The 18,829-nt window shown below is 44.8% G+C and overlaps 1 protein-coding gene and 1 long non-coding RNA gene across 4 annotated transcripts in view; both read right to left on the bottom strand.

Moving 5' to 3' along the window:
• LOC129823556 (microtubule cross-linking factor 1-like) overlaps window positions 1–18,829 on the bottom strand; it is a 162,492-nt gene that overhangs the window by 120,203 nt on the left and 23,460 nt on the right. The window lies entirely within an intron of this gene.
• Window positions 1,107–17,204, bottom strand: LOC129823558 (uncharacterized). Its single transcript, XR_008754647.1, has 3 exons — window positions 9,893–17,204; window positions 9,737–9,774; window positions 1,107–9,660 (listed from the first exon to the last, which is right to left on the bottom strand). It is a non-coding gene; the product is annotated as an uncharacterized LOC129823558 (long non-coding RNA).

Genomic DNA, 18,829 nt, shown 5'->3' on the forward strand with positions numbered 1-18,829 from the left:
TGCAGCAGTACAGGGCAGGATACAGTTTATCAGTCCCTCTCTGCAGCAGTACAGGGCAGGATACAGCTTATCAGTCCCTCTCTGTAGCAGTACAGTACAGGACACAGTTTATCAGTCCCTCTCTGCAGCAGTACAGGGCAGGATACAGCTTATCAGTCCCTCTCTGCAGCAGTACAGGCCACAGCTTATCAGTCCCTCTCTGCAGCAGTACAGTACAGGATACAGCTTATCAGTCCCTCTCTGCAGCAGTACAGGACACAGCTTATCAGTCCCTCTCTGCAGCAGTACAGGGCAGGTTACAGTTTATCAGTCCCTCTCTGTAGCAGTACAGTACAGGATCCAGCTTATCAGTCCCTCTCTGCAGCAGTACAGGCCACAGCTTATCAGTCCCTCTCTGCAGCAGTACAGGGCAGGATACAGCTTATCAGTCCCTCTCTGCAGCAGTACAGGACACAGCTTATCAGTCCCTCTCTGCAGCAGTACAGGGCAGGATACAGCTTATCAGTCCCTCTCTGCAGCAGTACAGGACACAGCTTATCAGTCCCTCTCTGCAGCAGTACAGGGCAGGACACAGCTTATCAGTCCCTCTCTGCAGCAGTACAGGGCAGGATACAGCTTATCAGTCCCTCTCTGCAGCAGTACAGGGCAGGATACAGTTTATCAGTCCCTCTCTACAGCAGTACAGAGCAAGTTACAGCTTATCAGACCCTCTCTGCAGCAGTACAGGGCAGGTTACAGCTTATCAGTCCCTCTCTGCAGCAGTACAGAGCAAGTTACAGTTTATCAGACCCTCTCTGCAGCAGTACAGGGCAGGTTACAGCTTATCAGTCCCTCTCTGTAGCAGTACAGGGCAGGTTACAGCTTATCAGTCCCTTTCTGCAGCAGTACAGGACACAGCTTATCAGTCCCTCTCTACAGCAGTACAGAGCAAGTTACAGCTTATCAGACCCTCTCTGCAGCAGTACAGGCCACAGCTTATCAGTCCCTCTCTGCAGCAGTACAGGGCAGGTTACAGCTTATCAGTCCCTCTCTGTAGCAGTACAGGGCAGGATACAGTTTATCAGTCCCTCTCTGCAGCAGTACAGAGCAAGTTACAGTTTATCAGACCCTCTCTGTAGCAGTACAGGGCAGGATACAGCTTATCAGTCCCTCTCTGTAGCAGTACAGGGCAGGATACACCTTATCAGTCCCTCTCTGTAGCAGTACAGGGCAGGATACAGCTTATCAGTCCCTCTCTGTAGCAGTACAGAGCAGGTTACAGCTTATCGCTTAGAATAAAAGGGAACTATGATCAGAAATGATAAATCACCCGGAACTCTTTATTTAAAGGCCCATTGCAGTCAGAATTCAGTTGTTCCTGTGTTTTATATCATATTGTACAACAGCGGATGAAACTAACACTGTACAAGTGTGAAGAATGTATCAGTGTTATTCCCTGATAGTTGTAATGGAAATATATTACACTAATCAACTACTTAAATGTTACCCAGAAATGATTTGATATTGATATTTAAAAAAATGGCTGCATTGGGCCTTTAAACAAAATGCAATGACGTTTCATTACAGCGGCTTGGTTATTCCCATCAGCTGGGCTTTTCTTTGAAGATGCCAAAGGAATGAAACTCCTCTAATGACCTCTCACTCTCTATACTGTGTGTGTGGTCTTCTGTATCCTGTCTAACCATGCGGACAGAGCAGCTGGTCTACTGTATCCTGTCTAACCATGCGGACAGAGCAGCTGGTCTACTGTATCCTGTCTAACCATGTGGACAGAGCAGCTGGTCTACTGTATCCTGTCTAACCACGTGGACAGAGCAGCTGGTCTACTGTATCCTGTCTAACCATGTGGACAGAGAAGCTGGTCTACTGTATCCTGTCTAACCATGTGGACAGAGCAGCTGGTCTACTGTATCCTGTCTAACCATGTGGACAGAGCAGCTGGTCTACTGTATCCTGTCTAACCACGTGGACAGAGCAGCTGGTCTACTGTATCCTGTCTAACCATGTGGACAGAGCAGCTGGTCTACTGTATCCTGTCTAACCATGTGGACAGAGCAGCTGGTCTACTGTATCCTGTCTAACCACGTGGACAGAGCAGCTGGTCTACTGTATCCTGTCTAACCATGTGGACAGAGCAGCTGGTCTACTGTATCCTGTCTAACCATGTGGACAGAGCAGCTGGTCTACTGTATCCTGTCTAACCAGCTGGCCTACTGTATCCTGTCTAACCAGTTGGCCTACTGTATCCTGTCTAACCACGTGGACAGAGCAGCTGGTCTACTGTATCCTGTCTAACCATGTGGACAGAGCAGCTGGTCTACTGTATCCTGTCTAACCACGTGGACAGAGCAGCTGGTCTACTGTATCCTGTCTAACCATGTGGACAGAGCAGCTGGCCTACTGTATCCTGTCTAACCATGTGGACAGAGCAGCTGGTCTACTGTATCCTGTCTAACCATGTGTACAGAGCAGCTGGTCTACTGTATCCTGTCTAACCATGTGGACAGAGCAGCTGGTCTACTGTATCCTGTCTAACCATGTGGACAGAGCAGCTGGTCTACTGTATCCTGTCTAACCATGTGGACAGAGCAGCTGGTCTACTGTATCCTGTCTAACCAGCTGGTCTACTGTATCCTGTCTAACCAGCTGGTCTACTGTATCCTGTCTAACCATGTGGACAGAGCAGCTGGTCTACTGTATCCTGTCTAACCAGCTGGTCTATGTAATGTTACGGTACAGAGTCAATGTGGAGGCTATATACAGGGTGTTACGGTACAGAGTCAAGGTGGAGGCTATATACAGGGTGTTATGGTACAGAGTCAATGTGGAGACTATATACAGGGGGTACAGGTACAGAGTCAATGTGGAGGCTATATACAGGGGGTACCGGTACAGAGTCAATGTGGAGGCTATATACAGGGGGTTACGGTACAGAGTCAATGTGGAGACTATATACAGGGTGTTATGGTACAGAGTCAATGTGGAGGCTATATACAGGGGGTACCGGTACAGAGTCAATGTGGAGGCTATATACAGGGGGTACCGGTAAAGAGTCAATGTGGAGGCTATATACAGGGGGTACCGGTACAGAGTCAATGTGGAGGCTATATACAGGGGGTACCGGTACAGAGTCAATGTGGAGGCTATATACAGGGGATACCGGTACAAAGTCAATGTGGAGGCTATATACAGGGGGTACTGGTACAGAGTCAATGTGGAGGCTATATACAGGGGGTACTGGTACAGAGTCAATGTGGAGGCTATCTACAGGGGGTACCGGTACAGAGTCAATGTGGAGGCTATATACAGGGTGTTACGGTACAGAGTCAATGTGGAGGCTATATACAGGGGGTACCGGTACAGAGTCAATGTGGAGGCTATATAAAGGGGGTACCGGTACAGAGTCAATGTGGAGGCTATATATAGGGGGTACCGGTACAGAGTCAATGTGGAGGCTATATACAGGGTGTTACGGTACAGAGCCAATGTGGAGGCTATATACAGGGGGTACCGGTACAGAGTCAATGTGGAGGCTATATACAGGGGGTACCGGTACAGAGTCAATGTGGAGGCTATATATAGGGGGTACCGGTACAGAGTCAATGTGGAGGCTATATACAGGGTGTTACGGTACAGAGTCAATGTGGAGGCTATATACAGGGTATTACGGTACAGAGTCAATGTGGAGGCTATATACAGGGGGTACTGGTACAGAGTCAATGTGGAGGCTATATACAGGGGGTACTGGTACAGAGTCAATGTGGAGGCTATATACAGGGGGTACCGGTACAGAGTCAATGTGGAGGCTATATACAGGGGGTACTGGTACAGAGTCAATGTGGAGGCTATATACAGGGGGTACCGGCCCAGAGTCAATGTGAAGGCTATATACAGGGGGTACCAGCCCAGAGTCAATGTGGAGGCTATATACAGGGGATACCGGTACAGAGTCAATGTGGAGGCTATATACAGGGGGTACCGGCCCAGAGTCAATGTGGAGGCTATATACAGGGGATACCGGTACAGAGTCAATGTGGAGGCTATATACAGGGGGTACCGGTACAGAGTCAATGTGGAGGCTATATACAGGGGATACCGGTACAAAGTCAATGTGGAGGCTATATACAGGGGGTACTGGTACAGAGTCAATGTGGAGGCTATATACAGGGGGTACCGGCCCAGAGTCAATGTGGAGGCTATATACAGGGGGTACCGGCCCAGAGTCAATGTGGAGGCTATATACAGGGGGTACCGGTACAGAGTCAATGTGGAGGCTATATACAGGGGGTACCGGTACAGAGTCAATGTGGAGGCTATATACAGGGAGTACCGGTACAGAGTCAATGTGGAGGCTATATACAGGGGGTACCGGTATGGAGTCAATGTGGAGGCTATATACAGGGGGTACTGGTACAGAGTCAATGTGGAGGCTATCTACAGGGGGTACCGGTACAGAGTCAATGTGGAGGCTATATACAGGGTGTTACGGTACAGAGTCAATGTGGAGGCTATATACAGGGGGTACCGGTACAGAGTCAATGTGGAGGCTATATACAGGGGGTACCGGTACAGAGTCAATGTGGAGGCTATATACAGGGGGTACCGGTACAGAGTCAATGTGGAGGCTATATACAGGGTGTTACGGTACAGAGTCAATGTGGAGGCTATATACAGGGGGTACTGGTACAGAGTCAATGTGGAGGCTATATACAGGGTTTTACGGTACAGAGTCAATGTGGAGGCTATATACAGGGGGTACCGGTACAGAGTCAATGCGGAGGCTATATACAGGGGGTATCAGTACAGAGTCAATGTGGAGGCTATATACAGGGTATTACGGTACAGAGTCAATGTGGAGGCTATATACAGGGAGTACCGGTACAGAGTCAATGTGGAGGCTATATACAGGGGGTACCGGTACGGAGTCAATGTGGAGGCTATATACAGGGGGTACTGGTACAGAGTCAATGTGGAGGCTATCTACAGGGGGTACCGGTACAGAATCAATGTGGAGGCTATATACAGGGTGTTACGGTACAGAGTCAATGTGGAGGCTATATACAGGGGGTACCGGTACAGAGTCAATGTGGAGGCTATATACAGGGGGTACCGGTACAGAGTCAATGTGGAGGCTATATATAGGGGGTACCGGTACAGAGTCAATGTGGAGGCTATATACAGGGTGTTACGGTACAGAGTCAATGTGGAGGCTATATACAGGGTGTTACGGTACAGAGCCAATGTGGAGGCTATATACAGGGGGTACCGGTACAGAGTCAATGTGGAGGCTATATACAGGGGGTACCGGTACAGAGTCAATGTGGAGGCTATATATAGGGGGTACCGGTACAGAGTCAATGTGGAGGCTATATACAGGGTGTTACGGTACAGAGTCAATGTGGAGGCTATATACAGGGTATTACGGTACAGAGTCAATGTGGAGGCTATATACAGGGGGTACTGGTACAGAGTCAATGTGGAGGCTATATACAGGGGGTACTGGTACAGAGTCAATGTGGAGGCTATATACAGGGGGTACCGGTACAGAGTCAATGTGGAGGCTATATACAGGGGGTACTGGTACAGAGTCAATGTGGAGGCTATATACAGGGGGTACCGGCCCAGAGTCAATGTGAAGGCTATATACAGGGGGTACCAGCCCAGAGTCAATGTGGAGGCTATATACAGGGGATACCGGTACAGAGTCAATGTGGAGGCTATATACAGGGGGTACCGGCCCAGAGTCAATGTGGAGGCTATATACAGGGGATACCGGTACAGAGTCAATGTGGAGGCTATATACAGGGGGTACCGGTACAGAGTCAATGTGGAGGCTATATACAGGGGATACCGGTACAAAGTCAATGTGGAGGCTATATACAGGGGGTACTGGTACAGAGTCAATGTGGAGGCTATATACAGGGGGTACCGGCCCAGAGTCAATGTGGAGGCTATATACAGGGGGTACCGGCCCAGAGTCAATGTGGAGGCTATATACAGGGGGTACCGGTACAGAGTCAATGTGGAGGCTATATACAGGGGGTACCGGTACAGAGTCAATGTGGAGGCTATATACAGGGAGTACCGGTACAGAGTCAATGTGGAGGCTATATACAGGGGGTACCGGTATGGAGTCAATGTGGAGGCTATATACAGGGGGTACTGGTACAGAGTCAATGTGGAGGCTATCTACAGGGGGTACCGGTACAGAGTCAATGTGGAGGCTATATAGAGGGTGTTACGGTACAGAGTCAATGTGGAGGCTATATACAGGGGGTACCGGTACAGAGTCAATGTGGAGGCTATATACAGGGGGTACCGGTACAGAGTCAATGTGGAGGCTATATACAGGGGGTACCGGTACAGAGTCAATGTGGAGGCTATATACAGGGTGTTACGGTACAGAGTCAATGTGGAGGCTATATACAGGGTATTACGGTACAGAGTCAATGTGGAGGCTATATACAGGGGGTACCGGTACAGAGTCAATGTGGAGGCTATATACAGGGGGTACCAGTACAGAGTCAATGTACGGTGGTACAGGTTAGTCAAAGTAATTTGTAGGACAATACAGTGCAGTGCCACTGACACAGCCGCTACCAAAACCTGCGGGCTCTCCTTCACTGCAGCCGACGTGAGCATAACATTTAAACGTGTTAACCCTCGCAAGGCTGCAGCCCCAGACGGCATCCCCAGCCACGTCCTCAGAGCATCCTCAGCCGCGTCCTCAGAGCATGCGCAGACCAGCTGGCTGGTGTGTTTACAGACATATTCAATCTCTCCCGATCCCAGTCTGCTGTTCCCACATGCTTCAAGATGTCCACCATGGTTCCTGTTTCCAAGAAAGCAAATGTAACTGAGCTAAACGAGTACCGCCCCGTAGCACTCACTTCCGTCATCATGAAATGCTTTGAGAGACTAGTCAAGGACCATATCACCTCCACCCTACCTGACACCCTAGACCCACTCCAATTTGCTTACCGACCCAATAGGTCCACAGACGACGCAATCGCCATCGTACTGCACACTGCCCTAACCCATCTGGACAAGAGGAATACCTATGTGAGAATGCTGTTCATCGACTACAGCTCAGCATTTAACACCATAGTACCATCCAAACTCATCATTAAGCTCGAGACCCTGGGTCTCAACCCCGCCCTGTGCAACTGGGTTCCTGGACTTTCTGACGGGCCGCCCCCAGGTGGTGAAGGTAGGTAACAACATCTCCACCCCGCTGATCCTCAACACTGGGGCCCCACAAGGGTGCGTTCTGAGCCCTCTCCTGTACTCCCTGTTCACCCACGACTGCGTGGCCATGCACGCCTCCAACTCAATCATCAAGTTTGCGGACGACATTACAGTGGTAGGCTTGATTACCAACAACGACGAGACGGCCTACAGGGAGGAGGTGAGGGCCCTCGGAGTGTGGTGTCAGGAAAATAACCTCACACTCAACGTCAACAAAACAAAGGAGATGATTGTGGACTTCAGGAAACAGCAGAGGGAGCACCCCCCTATCCACATCGACGGGACAGTAGTGGAGAAGGTGGAAACCTCAGGAGGCTGAAGAAATTCGGCTTGTCACCAAAAACACTCACAAACTTTTACAGATGCACAATCGAGAGCATCCTGTCGGGCTGTATCACCGCCTGGTACGGCAACTGCTCCGCCCACAACCACAAGGCTCTCCAGAGGGTAGTGAGGTCTGCAGAACGCATCACCGGGGGCAAACTACCTGCCCTCCAGGACACCTACACCACCCGATGTCACAGGAAGGCCATAAAGATCATCAAGGACAACAACCACCCGAGCCACTGCCTGTTCACCCCGCTATCATCCAGAAGGCGAGGTCCGTACAGGTGCATCAAAGCTGGGACAGAGAGACTGAAAAACAGCTTCTATCTCAAGGGCATCAGACTGTTAAACAGCCACCACTAACATTGAGTGGCTGCTGCCAACATACTGACTCAAATCTCTAGCCACTTTAATAATTAAAATTGGATGTAATAAATATATCACTAGTCACTTAAACAATGCCACTTTATATAATGTTTACATACCCTACATTACTCATCTCATATGTATATACTGTACTCTATACCATCTAATGCATCTTGCCTATGCCGTTCGTCCATCGCTCATCCATATATTTATATGTACATATTCTTATTCATTCCTTTAGATTTGTGTGTATTAGGTAGTAGTTGTGAAATTGTTAGATTACTTGTTAGATATTACTGCACGGTCGGAACTAGAAGCACAAGCACTTCGCTACACTCGCATTAACATCTGCTAACCATGTGTATGTGACAAATACAATTTGATTTGAAGTGACATGCATAGATAATAACACAGCATATAATCTGGTTCTAGTGGAACTTAAAATATACAATATACAAAATATACACCCAGTGATTTAGTTATTAAATTATTGATACAGAAAGGTTGATATTTACTGGTGTACACTGAACAGAAAATAATGAAATTCAATTTATATTTTTTTTTATGAGAAAATGTTGGAAAATACATATAGAGTAACACCTCAGATAGACAGAGGAGTAGAGGAAAGGAGACAAGGGTAGGAGATAAGGAGAGGAGCAGAGGAAAGGACAAGGTTAGGAGATAAGGAGAGGAGCAGAGGAAAGGAGACAAGGTTAGGAGATAAGGAGAGGAGCAGAGGAAAGGAGACAAGGTTAGGAGATAAGGAGAGGAGCAGAGGAAAGGACAAGGTTGGGAGATAAGGAGAGGAGTAGAGGAAAGGAGTCAAGAGTAGGAGATAAGGAGAGGAGTAGAGGAAAGGAGTCAAGAGTAGGAGATAAGGAGAGGAGTAGAGGAAAGGAGTCAAGAGTAGGAGATAAGGAGAGGAGAAGAGGAAAGGACAAGGTTAGGAGATAAGGAGAGGAGTAGAGGAAAGGAGTCAAGAGTAGGAGTAGAGGAAAGGAGTCAAGAGTAGGAGATAAGGAGAGGAGCAGAGGAAAGGAGTCAAGAGTAGGAGATAAGAGCAGAAGCAGAGGAAAGGACAATGGTAGGAGATAAGGAAAGGAGCAGAGGAAAGGACAAGGGTAGGAGATAAGGAGAGGAGTAGAGGAAAGGAGTCAAGAGTAGGAGATAAGGAGAGGAGCAGAGGAAAGGAGTCAAGAGTAGGAGATAAGGAGAGGAGCAGAGGAAAGGACAAGGGTAGGAGATAAGGAAAGGAGCAGAGGAAAGAACAAGGGTAGGAGATAAGGAGAGGAGGAAAGGACAAGGGTAGGAGATAAGGAGAGGAGTAGAGGAAAGGAAAGGACAACGGTAGGAGATAAGGAGAGGAGCAGAGGAAAGGAGTCACTAGAGGCAGACCGCAGCTAGCCCCAGCTCCAGCTAGCTCTAGAAGCTAATAGGCTCCCAGCCAGACAGTGTTTTTCTGGGGCAAACCTCAGGGGAGAGAAACTGTACCCAGTTAGAGAGGAGGGAAGTAGAGCAGCTTCACACATAATGCATCTATCTGTCTCATCCCATCCTCACTCTACACCTCCTGTCTGTCTGTCTCATCCCATCCTCACTCTACACCTCCTGTCTGTCTGTCTCATCCCATCCTCACTCTACACCTCCTGTCTGTCTGTCTCATCCCATCCTCACTCTACACCTCCTGTCTGTCTGTCTCATCCCATCATCACTCTACACCTCCTGTCTGTCTGTCTCATCCCATCCTCACTCTACACCTCCTGTCTGTCTGTCTCATCCCATCCTCACTCTACACCTCCTGTCTGTCTGTCTCATCCCATCATCACTCTACACCTCCTGTCTGTCTGTCTCATCCCATCCTCACTCTACACCTCCTGTCTGTCTCATCCCATCCTCACTCTACACCTCCTGTCTGTCTGTCTGTCTGTCTCATCCCATCCTCACTCTACACCTCCTGTCTGTCTGTCTCATCCCATCATCACTCTACACCTCCTGTCTGTCTGTCTCATCCCATCATCACTCTACACCTCCTGTCTGTCTGTCTCATCCCATCATCACTCTACACCTCCTGTCTGTCTGTCTCATCCCATCATCACTCTACACCTCCTGTCTGTCTGTCTCATCCCATCATCACTCTACACCTCCTGTCTGTCTGTCTCATCCCATCCTCACTCTACACCTCCTGTCTGTCTCATCCCATCCTCACTCTACACCTCCTGTCTGTCTGTCTGTCTGTCTCATCCCATCCTCACTCTACACCTCCTGTCTGTCTGTCTCATCCCATCATCACTCTACACCTCCTGTCTGTCTGTCTCATCCCATCATCACTCTACACCTCCTGTCTGTCTGTCTCATCCCATCATCACTCTACACCTCCTGTCTGTCTGTCTCATCCCATCATCACTCTACACCTCCTGTCTGTCTGTCTCATCCCATCATCACTCTACACCTCCTGTCTGTCTGTCTCATCCCATCATCACTCTACACCTCCTGTCTGTCTGTCTCATCCCATCATCACTCTACACCTCCCCCTGTATCTGTCTGTCTCATCCCATCATCACTCTACACCTCCCCCTGTATCTGTCTGTCTCATCCCATCATCACTCTACACCTCCTGTCTGTCTGTCTCATCCCATCATCACTCTACACCTCCCCTTGTATCTGTGTGTCTCTTCACCTCCCTTCTCATATCTCTCTTTCTATCCAGGGTCGTGTTTTATAGGGCACAACGCAGCACAAACATTTTGGACAACAAGCGTTCTTATTGGACAAGCACCTCCATTTGACTGCATTTTCCTAACGTTTTCTGCCTACTGAACATAACCGCTCTCTCTCAGTGAGGGGCTGGTCAGTCCAGTCAGTGGAGTGTTGCTGCCAGCCTGGTCTCACTGGTCAAGATGGAGGCCAGAAGTCCTGCTGTGACTGTTCTGTGTTCTTACTGGTCAGCCATTGGTCAACTATTCAGGGCTGGTACAATTACTGTGTAACCAACGGTTATGGATGAAGACTGTCATGAGAATAAAATAACTGTCATAACCGTAAAAAAATAATAATAAATTAATATATATATATACAGTATCAGTCAAAATGTTGGACGCAGCTACTCATTCAAGGGTTTATCGTTATTTTTACTATTTTCTACATTGTAGAATAATGGCTAAGACATCACTACTATGAAATAACACCTATGCAATCATGTAGTAACCAAAAAAGTGTTAAAGAAATCAAAATATATTTTATATGAGATTCTTCAAACTTTTTGCACACGCTTTGCACACTCAACATCCAGTGAAATTGGAGGTGGTGCAATTCAAATAAATAATCGTAATATTAAACATTTATGAACATACAAGTATCTTATATCGGTAAAAAGCTTAAATTATTGTTAATCTAACTGCATTGTTCGCTTTACAATAGGCTTTACAGCGAAAGCATGCAATTGTTTGAGGACGACGCCCCACATCAACATATTTTCCAACCAGCACAGGCTTCATAAAATCACAAATAGCGATTAAATAATCCCTTACTTTTCTGTTTGCAATCCAAAGGGTCCCAGCTACAACATGAATGGTCGTTTTGTTATATAAAATCCTTCTTTATATCCCAAAAAGTCTGTTTAGTTGGCGTCATCAATTTTCAGTAATACACTCGTTCAACATGCAGGCAATTGAATCCAAAAAGCTACTGCTAAAGTTTGTTAAAACAAGTCAAACTATGTTTCTATTTAATCCTCAGGTCCTAAAATGTAATTAAACTAGAATATTTAATACGGAAAGAAGTATGTTCAATAGAAAAGTAAAATGAGCATTATTTTAATATTTAATTATCATAATTATCTTCGTTGCGTCCCCAGACTGATTTCCAACTGTGACTCCCAGTACCAAAACACTCAAAATTCTTCCTCGTTTTGGAAGAAACAAGCCTGAAACCTTGAACAAAGACTGTTGACATCTAGTGGAAGCCATAGGAATTGCAATATGGGAGCTGGAATTGCATAGGACCCATAGCTTTCCATTGTAATAGCATGGGATCTCAAAAGAAATGAAATTCCGGGTTGTTTTTTCTTTGGGTTTTTCTCCTACCATATGAATTGTGTTATAGCCTCATACATTATCTTAACATTTCTACAAACTTCAGAGTGTTTTCTATCCAATGCTACCAATCATATGCATATCCTGGCTTCTGGGCCTGAGTAACAGGCAGTTTACTTTGGGCACGTCAGTCAGGCAGAAATTCTGTTAAAAGGACCCTAGCCCTAACAACTTTTAAAGTAATGATGGACTGTTGTTTCTCTTTGCTTATTTGAGTTGTTCTTGCTATAATATGGACTTGGTCTTTTACCAAATAGGCTATCTTCTGTTTACCACTCCTACCCTGTCACAGCACAACTGATTGGCTCATTAACAAGGAAAGAAATTCCACAAGTTTTAAGACATGATGGTCAGTCAATCGCAAAAACCATCAAGCACTATGATGAAATTGGCTCTCAAGGACCGCCACAGGAAAGGAAGACCCAGAGTTATCTCTGCTGCAGAGAATAAGTTCATTAGAGTTACCAGCCTCAGAAATTGCAGCCCAAATAAATGCTTCAGAGTTCAAGTAACAGACACATCTCACCATCAACTGTTCAGAGGAGACTGTATGAATCAGGCCTTCATGGTCAAATTGCTGCAAAGAAACCACTACTAAAGGGCACCAATAAGAAGAAGAGACGTGCTTGGGCCATCAAACATGAGCAATGGACATTAGACCGGTGGAAATCTGTCCTTCGGTCTCTTCTTCTTATTGGTGTCTTTTGGTCTGATGAGTCCAAATGTGACATTTTTGGTTCTAACAGCCGTGTCTTTGTGAGATGTAGAGTAGGTGAACAGAGGATCTCCGTATGTGTGGTTCCCACTGTGAAGCATGGAGGAGGTGTGACAGTGTGATGGTGCTTTGCTGGTGACACTGTCAGTGATTTATTTAGACTTCAAGGCACACTTAACCAGCATGGCTACCACAGCATTCTGCAGCGATACACCATCCCATCTGGTTTGTGCTTAGTGGGACAATCGTTTGTTTTTCAACAGGACAATGACCCAAAACACATCTCCAGGCTGTGTAAGGGCTATTTGACCAATGAGAGTGATGGAGTGCTGCATCAGATGACCTGGCCTCCACAATCACCTGACCTCAACCCAATTGAGATGGTTTGGAACGAGTTGGACCGCAGAGTGAAGGAAAAGCAGCCAACAAGTGCTCAGCATATGTGGGAACTCCTTCAAGACTGTTGGAAAAGCATTACAGGTGAAGCTGGTTGAGAGAATGCCAAGAGTGTGCAAAGCAAAGGGTGTCTACTTTGAAGAATCTAAAATAGAAAATATATTTTGATTTGTTTTACACTTTTTTGGTTACTACATGATTCCATATGTGCTATTTCATAGTTTTGATGTCTTCATTATTATTCTACAATGTAGAAAATAGTAAAAATAAAGTAAAACCCTTGAATGAGTAGGTGTGTCCAAACTTTTGACTGGTAATGTACATACACATATATATGTTTGTTTGTTTTGTTGTTATGTAACGAATATTTGACTTTAGACAGGACGGCCGGGCATTCGTGCGGTTGTTTCCATTTCATGGACTCTTAACAACGTGATGAAACTTTGTTGCTCCTTGTTGAAACAAGCAAACGAGTCTTCGGTTGCCTAGGCAACACCCCCCACAATGCAACAGCAGCACACATAGAAATAGAATGAATAGAACAGGCTTGTTGGGACCTTCTAACCCTGGCAATTTCAGCGGTAAACTCAGGGGGTACACTCGTAATGGCTTCCTGGTATTGTGATGCAATAATTTCCATGGTAACGTAGAATATTCATTTAAATTATGCTAATTGATGTGACTAATGTCAGTTGAGTTGAATCAACAAATCACAGCACATATTTTACTTCCTGCTTTGTTCCTATGGTCACAGTCGCAATGGCCGCCAGACCACCCATTATGCCATCATTGAGTTGAATGGGGACAGAGATTCTATTTCTACTGTAGCACATGCAGTCAGGAGCAGAGGAGAGGAGAAAATATGCACCAAAACAAAACTATTAAAAGAATAATAAATATATATTTTCTATTCAAAAAGGCTATTACGGTGGCTGCGGTCATTCGGCTTGCCAATTATCATCCAAAACAGCCATCCAAGATACCATGACCGTCACAGACCTATCCATCTCTCCGTCACAGACCTATCTATCTCTCCGTCACAGACCTATCCATCTCTCCGTCACAGACCTATCCATCTCTCTGTATTACAGCATAAACTAGATTCAGCCGCGGGCCGATTGTTTTCTGGAGCGGATGGTCGGGGGACCGGAACATAATTACAAATCATTTGTAGACTGCAAGAAGACCCAACAGATATAATGTTTAACTAAAAGATAATCATTTCAAACCTTGCTTACATTTGTATACGATCACAAGTCTCTCTATTATGCGTATGAATACTTGGGAACAGATTTGTTCTATTAAAATCACCTGGAGATGATTTCCTGGTGTGTTTTTTTTATTTTACAGTCTTCTATGTCCAGCAATGAAAATTCCACACGATTTTTAAATTTTGTTTTATTTTCTTTGGCTCAGAAAACTTGGCGTGCCAAATAAAACCAGCCGTGGGCTAGCCGCCAGATGGGGAACCCTGGCCTTGATTAACCCCACTAGGGCGCAGAGAGCTCTGGAAGAGTCAACAAAGTCAAACGATGTCAAATAAATATTTAGTCTACACCTGATAGTTGCTGCATCAGCAAATGACAAGGTGGAGGTGTGGTCAGATATCAGGTGCTTAGGATCCGGATAAGTTAACCTTCTTTAAAAAGGTGACAGGCAAAAGTTTCCCTGTTTTTCCAAACCTTTTCTTTATTACAACAGCTAAATACATCATAAAATGATCAGCAATAATATTTTGGTCCGGGTAGATTTTGTCTCCTTGATTTAACACGAAAGGAGGCATGGCTTCCTGTCAAAATGCTCTTTTGGAATGTTTGAAAAATTAATTTGTTTGAAAAGGTTCAAAGTTATCTGATTTTGGTGCACAATTTCTGCACTCACATGCTCTGATATTGTACTGTCGAGAACACAAACACAAATCTATGTCACGTTTTTTGCATTTGATCCAGCTATTTCAGTCAGGAAATAATCTGGTGCCCGTGATTTTCAAAGTCGTTTTCATTTTTTTTTTAAACTTGTGCTTCACTGTGACAGTCGGTGGTCGGTCGGATTTTATGCTGCCGAATGAGATGACGTTGTTCTCCTTCTAACTAACTATAATAAATCACTTAAATCACTTGAAATTACTGTTTTGATCTTCATTTAAGGGCAGCTCAAAGCGGTATTAGTATTTGTGTATCTTTTCAAAGCAATTTTTTGCCACGAGATGATCATGATCATAGATTTTCTTGGCTACTGTAAACTAGAGCTAGCTTTCCTAGCTAGATATCCAGCTAGCTAACCTTGTGTTCACAGTACAATTGTCAGAAAGAGTCTAACTAGCTATATATGGTAACGATCAGAAATAGCTTAATTATTTTCATTTGGTAGTTAGCCACGTTTTGGTTAGCTAGTTAGCTTGCTGGCTGCAGCACCAATGGCTGCATCCGGTATAGCTAGCTAGATAGCAGAACAATTATTTCCCAATGAGTAAACTAAGTGTATTAGCTAGGTAACTAGCTAGCTTACAGTCATTATACATGTGTTGTGTTACTTGCAGTAAGCCATGTCTGTAGCTTGAGTTGCAGTAAGCCATGAACACACCTGAACATGCCAAAATCCATCTGGGAGAATGTCCTGTGGACAGATGACACCAAATTATAGCTTTTTTTTTTTGGTAAAGCACACCAGAAAACAAAATGAAGCCTTCAAAGAACATGACACCTTCAGTCCAACATGGAGGAGGGTTCAGTGATGTTTTGGGGTTACTTTGCTGCCTCTGACACTGGGTGCCTTGAACGTATGCATGACATCATGAAATCAGGAGAACACCAAGTCATTTTAGAGCTTAATGTCAGACCCAATGTCAGAAACCTGGATCTCCGTTGAAGGTCATGGGTCTTCCTCACATGTGAATCCTTAAAGAGATGGGTGGGGCTAAGGCTTAAGAGGGTCTGAACGATGCTGAATGGGTGTAGACAAAAAAGACAAGAGCTGTGTTCGAATGCTCATACTAACCGCACTAAACTGTACTATTTGTCACGTGAATTGAGTATATAGTATGCTTATTGGTCACAGTATGGATAGAGTTTAGTAAGCCAAAAGTTCCCGGATGTCGTACTAAATTTGCCAAAATGCAAAGTATACAAGCAGTGGACACTATTTCCGTGCTTTCAGGGCCCATAATGCAATTCATAGTATACAGTGATCCCTCGCCACTTCGCGGTTCACTTATCGCGGATTCGCTATTTCGCGGATTTTCATAATGCATTTTTTTTTTTTTTTTGGTGCATTGTGCTCTGCATTCTGATTCGCTAAAAACTCACTCCCGCTTCTTGTATCAAAACATGCTACGAATTGTGCTATCATTTTGTCGTCTCGTGCAGTTATGTGTACGTACATAAAACAGCTTGGCAAATTTACATTAAGTTGGCCAAATTATCTTGTAATTTCGAACATCTCCTAAACCCATAATGTCGACGAAACGCTCTGAAGAGCAGTGAAACGGCCTACACGTGAGTCACTGTATTTGTATACATGTAATAGTTGCTAATTGTAAAAAAAAAAAAAAGTTTTCTATTTCGCGGATTTCACTTATTTTCGGTCATTTTCGGAACGTAACCCCCCGCGATAAACGAGGGATTACTGTATTCATGGGAAAACAGAAAGGAAAATGGATGCCTGATGGGTCAAAACGTTGTTGTGGTAAATAAATATCACCTGGGAGTTTGTCAACAACAACAACAACTCACCTGAAGAGAGAAACTGGAAGTTCTTCAGCTTTGGTCCGTCAGAAAAATTCTTCAGAAAATGTCACAACGTTTTCCAGATTTTAAAGAAAATGTCGGAAAATATGCAGCCCGAAGTCCGACGAGAAGCGGATACAATTTCATTGCTTTAACTAATTAGAACTGATGTTAAGAAAATGTTGAGCAATGTCATAAAGTAATGCCTTTTCAAATAAGTTACGTTATACGTTATGGTTGGCTGACAATTTGTTAGCTACGCTGTCCTTGCTAACCACATAGCATTACAGCAGTATGTACCGGTATGTTAGCTACGCTGTCCTTGCTAACCACATAGCATTACAGCAGTATGTACCGGTATATTAGCTACTCTGTCCTTATGAACCACATAGCATTACAGCAGTATGTACCGGTATATTAGCTACTCTGTCCTTATGAACCACATAGCATTACAGCAGTATGTACCAGTATGTTAGCTAGCTACTCTATCCTTACTAACCACATAGCATTACAGCAGTATGTACCGGTATGTTAGCTACTCTATCCTTACGAACCACATAGCATTACAGCAGTATGTACCGGTATGTTAGCTACTCTATCCTTACGAACCACATAGCATTACAGCAGTATGTACCGGTATGTTAGCTACTCTATCCTTACGAACCACATAGCATTACAGCAGTATGGACCGGTATGTTAGCTACGCTATCCTTATGAACCACATAGCATATCATTACAGCAGTATGTACCGGTATGTTAGCTACTCTATCCTTACGAACCTCATATCATTACAGCAGTATGTACCGGTATGTTAGCTACTCTATCCTTACGAACCACATAGCATATCATTACAGCAGTATGTACCGGTATGTTAGCTACGCTATCCTTATGAACCACATAGCATATCATTACAGCAGTATGTACCGGTATGTTAGCTACTCTATCCTTACGAACCACATAGCATTACAGCAGTATGTACCGGTATGTTAGCTAGCTACGCTATCCTTACGAACCACATATCATTACAGCAGTATGTACCGGTATGTTAGCTACTCTATCCTTACTAACCACATAGCATTACAGCAGTATGTACCGGTATGTTAGCTACTCTATCCTTGCTAACCGCATATCATTACAGCAGTATGTACCGGTATGTTAGCTACTCTATCCTTACGAACCACATAGCATTACAGCAGTATGTACCAGGTATATTAGCTACTCTATCCGTACGAACCACATAGCATTACAGCAGTATGTACCGGTATGTTAGCTAGCTACGCTGTCCTTATGAACCACATAGCATATCATTACAGCAGTATATACCGGTATGTTAGCTACACTGTCCTTATGAACCACATATCATTACAGCAGTATGTACCGGTATGTTAGCTACTCTATCCTTATGAACCACATAGCATTACAGCAGTATGTACCAGGTATGTTAGCTACTCTATCCTTATGAACCACATAGCATTACAGCAGTATGTACCGGTATGTTAGCTACTCTATCCTTATGAACCACATAGCATTACAACAGTATGTACCGGTATGTTAGCTACTCTATCCTTACGAACCTCATAGCATTACAGCAGTATGTACCGGTATGTTAGCTACTCTATCCTTATGAACCACATAGCATACCATTACAGCAGTATGTACCGGTATGTTAGCTAGCTAGCTAACGTTCATTGGCTACTAATACATCAAACTTGCCAGTATATTAACTATATGTCATTCTTAACTTAGCTAAGTGGTATAGTCGTTGTGCGTTCTCAATGGTCATTGTTAATTCTCTCTGGCTATCTACTCCGAATTCAGAGCACTCTCGTCAGAGTGTGCCAGAGCACAGAATAACTGATGAATTTACGAACGCTCAATACCCGTTGAATGTGGCCGGTGTCAGTAAACGTCGGCAAAAAAATGCATAATTAAATTGTTGCCAGCAGCACAGTTGCAGTCAC

This window comes from Salvelinus fontinalis, chromosome 26 (assembly GCF_029448725.1).
Source record: "Salvelinus fontinalis isolate EN_2023a chromosome 26, ASM2944872v1, whole genome shotgun sequence".
Lineage (NCBI taxonomy): Eukaryota > Metazoa > Chordata > Actinopteri > Salmoniformes > Salmonidae > Salvelinus > Salvelinus fontinalis.